Here is a 9,494-nt window from a genome sequence, read left to right as displayed (position 1 = left end):
AATATCGTGGCTAAAACGTAAGAGGGTACTCTCATCTGAGGAAGTAATAGTGACTCCTTCCTGGAAGACATGACGTCAAGAAACTCCTCCCTCCCTCCCCGCCCCCCCTACACATCTTTCCTCATTCCTATACGCAGTCAGCATAACCAAGTAGTATATTTATTTATTTATTTATTTATATACAGGAAGGTACATTGGGATTGTAGGATACAAAGCATAGTAATTACATGCTTGTAAAGCCACTAGTACGCGCAGCGTTTCGGGCAGATAAATGAATATGATTTTGTATCCTCACAGGACGAAACGTTTGGGCATGTTTCCTCAGGGTTGGTGCCTTCCCCAACCCTCTCTTCCGTCTCTGTTCACATAGCAGTAAATATAACCCGGGATAAGGCTAGCCGATCCTGCAGTGTTGAAATAGGACGTCGCATTTTAACGTATACGTTACCTAAGGCCAAAAACTGACCTAGAATATGGTAGCGGCTCGCGAAATTGAAACATTGTCCCGTTTTCTGTTCTTGAGTCCTCTGGTAGGTTAGGTTAGTACTGGCACAAGATAGAACAAGTGGTCTAGTCAGGTGGAGCCTCCATATTTGTTCTCTCGATTTGCTACTGTACAGAGAGACGGCACCACTCCCTTGCCAGGTAAGTCCACTACGGGCTCACCATAGCCCGTGCTACTTGCCCCTCTCCTGTGCCAGGTAAGTTACGGACTCACCATAGCCCGTGCTACTTGCCCCTCACCTGTGCCAGGTAAGTTACGGACTCACCATAGCCCGTGCTACTTGGAACCTGTTCCGAGTAGCTGAATCTATAACAACAACATGTTACTGTAAAAAAAATACACAACTGTATTACTGTATTCCCTCATCAGACGCCTACAAGCCTAAACAACCCATCTGAATTAGCCTATCAAGGGCAAATCATTGAAAGCGTACATTTACATTCTGTATTTCCCTTCAGGGCTCATGTGGGCAGCCCCTCGCGGGAGTGAGTCATATTTCCTGTGTAATCCGCTAGATAGATATCTTTCCTGCTCTGTTTTTGTTTACTTATAGTCATACTTTAGATTTTATTTTATTTTATGTATTATATTATGTATTATTTTATTTATTTTATATTATGTATTAGATTTTATTTTATGTATTTATTTTCTGTTACTATTCTCCAGCGAATTGTGCAGTCAGTTGTGGAGCGGATAATGTCATCTTATTTAGTATAGTAAAGTTGAGTTTGGCGAGTATGTAGCCTAATGATGGCGGATATATAATATATATTTATATATATAGATATATATATAATCCTGAATACGAGTTTGAGGTTAAATAATTCATAATCCAATATGTACTTTACGCTCAATGATTCACAATGCAGGTTTGATTCTGAATTGTTTCCCCTATGATTTATTCTACACATTGTATGATATAAATCTTAAAGTACAAGTTTTAAGTTACCAAATGCATAATACAAATTACACCTAATGAATTTCAGGAATAATAAATTCATCAATGATGGGTACAGGCATTAGGATACAGAGTTTAGGGAGTGCAGGCCTTAAATGGAAAAATTCAGCATTCCTCTCTATCTTGGTGAATTAATACCTCGTAATTACTTGCAACACACAATGTCTCTGACCTTGGTGCTTCTCTCCTCGCCTCCTTGTGAATATCTTATTATATTTGTTATAGCTTTGCATACGACATATAGACAAATGGTGTCAACATTCATCTTAGTGCTTCTCCACATATTAATAAGAATATTTTATTGAAAATATATTAACATGTGCTTTCGGGAGTTGAGCTTCGGCTCTTTGGTCCCGCCTCTCGACTATCAATCGACTAGTGTACAGATTCCTGAGCCTATTGGGCTCTATCATATCTACATTTGAAACTGTGTATGGAGTCAGCCTCCACCACATCACTGTCTAATGCATTCCATTTGTTAACTACTCCGATAGTTAATATGTGTGTGGGGAGGGGAAGGGGTGAATACCAGCCCCCACATATAAACACGAGAACATCTACATGTTGATACGTAATAACATTTACATAAACACAAATAAAGCTACATAATAGCTCACCGTGAGAGGTGGACGAGCGGTAAGATGAGGCCTATAACAGACGTCCACTAGTACACAGAGGGAGTGTTGGTGTGCAGCCTAGCCAACACCCGCATGTTCTCTAACACCTGTGGAGGTACCCAGACCCCACACCTCTGGCGTCATACAGTCTCTACACCTCTGGCGCCATACAGGCCCTACACCTCTGGCGTCATACAGGCCCTACACCTCTGGCGTCATACAGGCCCTACACCTCTGGCGTCATACAGGCCCTACACCTCTGGCGTCATACAGTCCCTACACCTCTGGCATCTAGAACCTCCTAAACGAAGAGAAATCAGAATGCTCGTACATCTGACTTCAAGACAGTAGCTATACTGGAGGTAGAAAAGCGAATTAAATGGCCGCATAGAATCGGTGAAGCATTTAATCTCCGAGCACTCGGTCTATACTCTAAAGCATAGACTAATTAAGAGAATGTGCTAAGCCAAGTTATGGAACACATTACCGGGTAAAATAATAATAGTGGGATCGCTGGGTTGTTTCAAGCGTAGGGCAGACGTATGTATGAATGAGTTTGGGTGGTTATAAATAGGAGCTGCCTCGTATAGGCCAATAGGCCTTCTGCAGCGCCCTTAATTCTTATTTTATTAATGGTAGCAAATCATTTGGACCATCAGGGATTGAACGCCGACCCTGCAAGAAACGAGATTTCTTTCACATTTTATGCAAATAATATACTTGAAGGCCTGTTTTGTGATTTATCTTGAGATGATTTTGGGGCTTAGTGTCCCCTCGGCCCGGTCCTCGACCAGGCCTCCACCCCCAGGAAGCAGCCCGTGACAGCTGACTAACTCCCAGGTACCTATTTTACTGCTAGGTAACAGGGGCCTAGGATGAAAGAAACTCTGCCCATTGTTTCTCGCCGGCGCCTGGGATCGAACCCAGGACCACAGGATCACAAGTCCAGCGTGCTGTCCGCTCGGCCGACCGGCTCCCTGTCGGGTGTCGAGGAAATACACGCAGACTTCGTTATGCAAGGCCCTTGGGAATCTCCGCCAGCAGACTTATGGCTCTGGAGGGAAAAAAGAACCAGAGTAATCCTCATCTGCTACGTATCATTGCACAGATGCATATAGAAGCCAACTTGGCATCTGACAGCTACACATACTTCACAGATGGACCAGTAGACCAACAGGGGCAAGAAATCGGAGCTGCAGTTAAAGCAGGAAACTCTATAAATAGTTCGAGACTCAAATGGGTGTTCGACTTTACAAACAGAAATGCTAGCCATTCAAAAGGCTTTGGAACATGCTCTTGCTGAACACCACCACCACCACTACCACCATCATCAACCACCACCACCACCAGTTGTGACCGTGGTCTCCTACACCACTACCACTGGCGTTGAATAATCGTATAACCACCAACCACCAGCAGTGTTGAATAGCAACCACCACTACCACCCGCATCATGTGTTGCACCTATACTCTGTCATTGTTGGGGTCATCTCTCTCTCTCTCTGTCTCTCTCTCTCTCTCTCTCTCTCTCTCTCTCTCTCTCTGTCTCTGTCTCTGTCTCTGTCTCTGTCTCTGTCTCTGTCTCTGTCTCTGTCTCTCTCTGTCTCTGTCTCTCTCTCTCTGTCTCTCTCTCTCTCTCTCTCTGTCTCTCTCTCTCTCTGTCTGTCTCTCTCTCTCTGTCTGTCTCTCTCTCTCTGTCTGTCTCTCTGTCTCTCTCTGTGTCTGTCTGTCTGTCTGTCTGTCTGTCTGTCTGTCTGTCTGTCTGTCTGTCTGTCTGTCTGTCTGTCTCTCTCTCTCTCTCTCTCTCTCTCTCTCTCTCTCTCTCTCTCTCTCTCTCTCTCTCTCTCTCTCTGCAGGATCGAGCTTTAGCTCTTGTACCCCGCTTTTCTAGCTAATGGGTTGTCTAATGCAATGATTCATGACATTTGCCTATCATACCAGCTTTGTGAGTTATGAAATGAGTTTGCCTCTACAATCTGCTCCTTTAAGTCATTCCATTTACTCACTACCCTTACGCTAAATAAAACTTTCTAATATCTCTTTGACACATCTGAGTTTCAAGCTTCCATCAGTGCTCCCTTGTTCTGTTGATATTCATTGTGAACATTTCTTTTGTTTCCACCCTGTCAATCCCTATAAGTATTTTATAGGTCTATATCATGTCCCCCCACATCTCCCTCATCTTTTCTAACGTCGTCAGGTTTAGTTTCTTCAGTTTGTCTTCGTACCTCATCCCTCGCAGCTCTGGGACGAGTCTCGTTGCAAACTTTTGCACCTTTTCGAGCTTCCTTATGTTTTTTTTTTAATATAGGGGCTCCAGGATGGTGCGGCATACTCTAAGACTGGTCTCACATAGGCGGTATACAGTGATCTAATAGCCTCCTTATTTAAGTTTCTGAAGGATGTTCTGACCTTTGCCAGATTAGAGTATGCGGCTGACGTTATTCTATTTATATGAGCCTCTGGAGTTAAGTTTGGTGTTATGTCCACTCCCAGGTCTTTTTCTCTAGACGTTATAGGGAGGTAGTTTCCCTTCATCGTATATTTGGTTTCCGGTTTCCTAGCTGGCTTCATTTCCATCACCTTGCACTTGTTAGTGCTGAACTCTAGTAGACATTTCTCGGACCATCTCTGCAACCTGTTTAAGTCTTCCTGGAGAACCTTACAATCCTCATCTGTCTCAACCTGCCTCATTAGTTTTGCATCATACGTAAACATGAGCATAAAAGACTCAACTCCTGCAGTCAAGTCATTTACATAAATGAGGAATAGTATGAGTCCCAGCACTGATCCTTGAGGTACTCCGCTTGTTACTCTACGCCAGTCAGACTCCTCGCCCCTCACTGTCACTCTCTGACAGCTGTCTGTCAGGTAATTCCTTACCCATGATCGTGTGTTTCCGTCTACTCCCGCCTGCCTCTCAAGTTTGTATAGTAGCCTTTAGTGTGGTACTGTATCAAAGGCTTTTTGGCAGTCCAGAAATATGCAATCTGCCCATCCTCCTCTGTCTTGCCTTATTCTCGTTACCTTATCACAAAAGTACTGTTGAAGTGTGTGTGTGTGGTGTGTGTGTGTGTGTGTGTGTGTGTGTGTGTGTGTGTGTGTGTGTGTGTGTGTGTGTGTGTGTGTGTGTGTGTGTGTGTGTGTGTGTGTGTGTGTTGTCCATTCAACAGTACTTGCGGACAAGCCGAACGTCATTCATAATTATGGGTCTGCTACTGGAATGTCATTCATACTTGTATGTCATTCATAAGTGTGGCCCCTGCTAGCGTGATGATCATTCATAAGTGTGTTCCCTGCTAGCGTGATGATCATTCATAAGTGTGGCCCCTGCTAGCGTGATGATCATTCATAAGTGTGTTCCCTGCTAGCGTGATGATCATTCATAAGTGTGGCCCCTGCTAGCGTGATGATCATTCATAAGTGTGGCCCCTGCTAGCGTGATGATCATTCATAAGTGTGGCCCCTGCTAGCGTGATGATCATTCATAAGTGTGGCCCCTGCTAGCGTGATGATCATTCATAAGTGTGGCCCCTGCTAGCGTGATGATCATTCATAAGTGTGGCCCCTGCTAGCGTGATGTCATTCATAAGTGTGGCCCCTGCTAGCGTGATGATCATTCATAAGTGTGGCCCCTGCTAGCGTGATGATCATTCATAAGTGTGGCCCCTGCTAGCGTGATGATCATTCATAAGTGTGGCCCCTGCTAGCGTGATGATCATTCATAAGTGTGTCCCCTGCTAGCGTGATGTCATTCATAAGTGTGGCCCCTGCTAGCTTGATGTCATTCATAAGTGTGGCCCCTGCTAGCGTGATGTCATTCATACTTCTGGGCCTGCTAGTGTGATGATCATTCATACATGTGGCCCCGCAAGCAAGATGCGGTATTATAAGTGTGAACCCCGCTAGCGTGATGTCACAAAATGACTCAGCGTGACGTCAGTAAGCCCGCGTGGATCGCTAGCGTGACGTCAGGCATAATGTGACTTACTAGCGTGACGTCAGGCATAATGTGGCTTACTAGAGTGACGTCAGACATAATGTGACTTACTAGCGTGACGTCAGACATAATGTGGCTTACTAGAGTGACGTCAGACATAATGTGGCTTGCTAGCGTGACGTCAGGCATAATGTGGCTTGCTAGCGTGACGTCAGACATAATGTGACTTACTAGCGTGACGTCAGACATAATGTGGCTTACTAGAGTGACGTCAGACATAATGTGGCTTACTAGAGTGACGTCAGACATAATGTGACTTACTAGCGTGACGTCAGACATAATGTGGCTTACTAGAGTGACGTCAGACATAATGTGGCTTGCTAGCGTGACGTCAGGCATAATGTGGCTTGCTAGCGTGACGTCAGGCATAGTGTGGCTTGCTAGCGTGACGTCAGGCATAATGTGGCTTGCTAGCGTGACGTCAGGCATAGTGTGGCTTGCTAGCGTGACGTCAGGCATAATGTGGCTTGCTAGCGTGACGTCAGGCATAATGTGGCTTGCTAGCGTGACGTCAGGCATAATGTGGCTTGCTAGCGTGACGTCAGGCATAATATGGCTCACTAGCGTGACGTCAGGCATAATGTAGCTTGCTAGCTTGACATCAGGCATAGTGTGGCTTACTAGCGTGACGTCAGGCATAATATGGCTTGCTAGCGTGACGTCAATCATGCCTTTTAGCCCCAGCGTGAAGTCTTGACGAGGCAGTTACCATTGATGTCCACGCTGGCTATGGTAACCTGTGAACTGTTTCCCTGTCTTACACTGTAGGGAAGACATCAACTCCCCTGGGAGCCGCGTTGGGGAACCAAGAGCTAGAGACACAGCGAGTGAAAGTGTGTATGTGAAGGGATATATAGCGAGTGCGGGGGTGTAGAGTGAAGGAAACATGTGTGTAAGCGTGAGTGGCGGCGCCTGCGTCAACTCAGTGCTGTGAGGGAGGTTATAGTGTGAGGAGGGTCGAGTGTCCTGCTGCTGCTTCAGGTAAGTTTCCTGTTTTATATCTCTTTCTCTCTCCTTCTCTGTAGGATACAGGTGTTGCTGTAACTCGCGGCCTGTAGCCTGTAAGGGGTTAGGGTGCTCCCCTGTAGCCTTGTAGAGGTATGGTTGGTTGGATGGCTGCCGGCACTATTGAGACGGAACCCATAGCAAATTTCTAAAGCCCTGTGATTAGCTTAAGGTAAATGGCTATGTTAGGTAAGGGGATTAGGATTTGGGAGTGTGAGAGGTGTTTTGTGGTGGTAATGGAGACGGTTCATGCTGGAATTAAAGAGCTATGGTGCTTGTAAGGTTTACAATCACCCTCGCTGTCTTTTAATACTACAAGTATGCCAGTATGTGTATAATGGGTAGAAGGTTTCTATACATAGAGGTGTACCTCCATTTAAGTGTGTATATACACGGAAAGTTTTTAGCCTTGGATTATATTCAGGACTAAAGTATACATTCTGGCTGGTCAGTAAGCTAGTATTATTTACTTAGTTGATAGACCTTAAGACTAGCATGAAATCAGTCATGTTGGTGTACTGTGGTATATTGCATTATGGGAAGGAGGTTGGACACCTATGTCGATGAAAGCTAAATCCTAAATATCTGTTCAGTTCACATTTTAATGTTGGTCTACAAAAAACACTGCTCTTGCATCGCCATCAGTCATTTAGATGTTTTGGGGTCAACGCATAAAAATGGGTAAGGTTAGGTAGATCGATTTGGTTAAACTAGGCAGGGTATGCCCCAAGCCGGGCTTTAGGAGTAGAACATCCAAAACCCTCTCCAAGTATATTCCAGGTATGGACAAATCGTGCAAAAGCGTTTTGACAAAGCTCGTTTTCTAATTGTCAAACCCATGTATGGTATATCGCTAGATTACGAGTCTGTGTTATCTTGGGGTTAAGCCGATGTTGGGTTGGCTTAGGAACATTTTAAAATACGTTCGTGTCTCATTTTGACTATAAGGTGACTTGCCTGAATTTATCTGAGGGCCAATATCTGTAGTGTCCTTGATGAGGACAGAAAGCCACCAGCTTGTCAAAAGTCCCCCCCCCCCTCTATTTATTCTAATGATTTTATTAAGCCTGATCTTCAATTGCAGCAGTGATTTGGCATTTACAGCTTGGCAGGCAAGGGGTTCCATGAGTTTATATAACCCTGTGTGTGAAAGAGCATCTCCTGTTTTCTGTTGTTGAGCTTTAAATTGTTGTTCCCTTGTTTCTTATATCTTACCTTTCAAAGAAGTGCTCTGGGTCAATATCCTCCAAATTGTTCAGTATTTTAAAAGCTTCAATGAGATCAGCCCTGTCATATCTGGTTTGCAGTGTTGGTAGCCCTGAGGCCCTCAACTATTCAGTACAGTACTGAACAAAATGTCACTAAAAATCATTTACAATGTTTTTGCCATGTAAGGTTTAGCAAAGTTTTCAGGACTACGGTACTGGTTACGTTATATTATCTTGCATAAATAACAGTAGGGGATCTGAATACAATAATGGCAATTCCTTCACTTATTGGTAATTTTGTCATCAATTGTTTTGTTCATCAAATTCGTCAAGAACAGATGGCATGGCTTTGAAATAATTTTTGAAGTAATATTTTTCAATATTCTTTCCTACATATTCATTTTTCTGCCATAAGTCAATTTTAATAAGATTCTTATACTCTATATAAATAAATACAGTATAAGAATCTTATATAAATAGCGCAATGTAATGCCCATGGTGTAGTGGTAAGACGCTCGCCTGGCGTTTTGCGAGCGCTTTGTCCTGGGTTCGTATCCTGGCCGGGGAGGATTTACTGGGCACAAATCCTTGGTTGTAGCCTCTGTTTACCCAACAGTAAAATGGGTACCTAGTTGTTAAACGATTTGGCGAGATCGTATTCTGGGGAACAGAATTAAAGACTTGCCCGAAATGCTATGCATGCTAGTGGCTGTATAAGAATTTAAGAACTCCTCTGTGTGTGTGTGTGTGTGTAAAAAAAAAAAAAACCCACTATGGACCTGTATTAATATATCGCTGCACACTATGGAACTGCATTAAAATATCACGGCACATCATGCCCCTTCATTAATGGATCACTGCACTTTGTGACTCTGCATCTATAAACCGCAGCACCTCATGTTCCTGCATCTATAGATCGCAGCACCTCATGTTCCAGCATCTATAGATCGCAGCACCTCGTGTCCCAGCATCCATAGATCGCAGCACCTCGTGTCCCAGCATCTATAGATTGCAGCACCTCGTGTCCCAGCATCTATAGATCGCAGCACCTCGTGTCCCAGCATCCATAGATCGCAGCACCTCGTGTTCCAGCATCCATAGATCGCAGCACCTCGTGTCCCAGCATCTATAGATCGCAGCACCTCGTGTCCCAGCATCCATAGATCGCAGCACCTCGTGTCCCAGCATCTATAGATCGCAGC

At 44.4% G+C, this 9,494-nt stretch overlaps 1 protein-coding gene across 2 annotated transcripts in view; it reads left to right on the top strand.

The window, feature by feature from the left end:
• The first annotated feature begins 6,837 nt into the window (after positions 1-6,837).
• Positions 6,838-9,494, top strand: part of LOC123746537 (beta-1,4-mannosyltransferase egh) — a 98,592-nt gene continuing 95,935 nt past the window's right edge. For both annotated transcript variants that reach the window (XM_045728111.2, XM_045728110.2), the window contains exon 1: positions 6,838-7,060. The gene's annotated coding sequence lies outside the window, so the exon portion shown is untranslated. The remainder of the gene's footprint in view (positions 7,061-9,494) is intronic.

The sequence above is a fragment of the Procambarus clarkii genome, chromosome 90 (assembly GCF_040958095.1).
Source record: "Procambarus clarkii isolate CNS0578487 chromosome 90, FALCON_Pclarkii_2.0, whole genome shotgun sequence".
NCBI lineage: Eukaryota > Metazoa > Arthropoda > Malacostraca > Decapoda > Cambaridae > Procambarus > Procambarus clarkii.
This window is presented reverse-complemented; position numbering and strand designations above follow the sequence as displayed.